Source organism: Sinocyclocheilus rhinocerous, unplaced genomic scaffold (assembly GCF_001515625.1).
Source record: "Sinocyclocheilus rhinocerous isolate Xijiao unplaced genomic scaffold, SAMN03320098_v1.1 scaffold632, whole genome shotgun sequence".
NCBI classification, from domain to species: Eukaryota; Metazoa; Chordata; class Actinopteri; order Cypriniformes; family Cyprinidae; genus Sinocyclocheilus; species Sinocyclocheilus rhinocerous.
The window spans coordinates 307,308-308,818 of record NW_015639247.1 but is presented as its reverse complement, the minus strand read 5'-3'; positions in this window follow the sequence as shown (position 1 = coordinate 308,818).

Here is a 1,511-nt window from a genome sequence, read left to right as displayed (position 1 = left end):
ACACACACACACACACACACACACACACACACACACACTGAGCTCATCACACTCTCTAAACTCCAACACAACAAACACAGAGGAGTCAAAGAAAAGTGCATCTTTAGTGAAAATAATTCATAATCCTGCTAAAATCACCTCTATCCCAGAGTGCAGAGCGTCTGTAGGGTCGCGTCACATGACCCATCCGGCCCAAAAGCCCTTGTGAGGAGCGTGGAGGTCAAGGGTCACGGCGCTCTTACGCCACATAGTGGTTCTGGTTTGGGTTTTCTTTGTCGTGCTCCATATAATCACGATTGATCAGCGACTCGATGCGCTTCTTCAGATCCGCTGGCTGCACAGAGAGACACGCAGAGAATCATGGGAAATATGAGCACACATCTGACCAGTGAATGCACAGGTTATTTATGATGGATAAAGACATGAAAAAATAATATAGTTGAGCACCTATATCTGCTAGCTGAGGATATTTTTTACAGACTTGCAGAAAATAAATGCAAAATTTAATGGTGTGTGTGTTAGAGTGTGTGTGTGTGTAAGAGTGTGCGTTAAAGTGTGTGTTTACCTCTTTAAACTCAGTCTTCAGCACTGCATGACCCAGTGTGGGCTGCCACTGCAGTTTACGCCCGCTGTGTTTCCCCAGATAGAAGAGCTTAAACACCTCCTGAAGCTTCACCATCTGAAACACACACACACACACACACACACATTCATCAGACAGGCATTGCATGTCCGCTGTATTAACCACAAACACACACACACTCATACATGCTCTCACACACAAACACATACTGATCAGTCAGGGCGTTGAATGTCCACCACATTACTCATACACACACACACACACACACACACACACCTGCATGCACACACACACGCTCTCTCTCACACACACACACACACCTCAGCAGGCAGATGGACGTCCATTGGATGTTGACGGTCAGCTCGATGTTGCTGGGATAACTCTGGTTCTGCATGTACTGCACACACACACAGCATTAGGACTCTCATATGACACACAGATCAAACACACTTCACAAATCAAACCACGTGTGAGGAGCTCAAACCCAGCTGGAGAGATGCAACACCTCACAGGAAATCCTGACAAACACTTACTTCAATTGTTCCATCTATCTATCTATTTATCTGTATCGATCTATCTATCTGCATGTATATCTACTAATAATGAAGAGTGTGTGTGTTTATGAGTGTGTATCTCTCTCTCTCACACACACACACACACTTACATTTACATTTAGACATTTAGTAGATGCTTTTATCCAAAGCGACTTACAAATGAGGACAATGGAAGAAATCAAAAACAACAAAAGAGCAATGATATGCAAGTGCTATAACAACTCTCAGTTAGCTTAACACAGTACACATAGCAAGGTTTTTTTTTTTTAAATCATATAATAAATAAAAAGAAAACAGATAGATAGGGTTTCTTAAGTAGTGGGGTTATACGAGCCTGTCTAAAAACACCAGTGTGAAGGGATGTGTTGATGTGA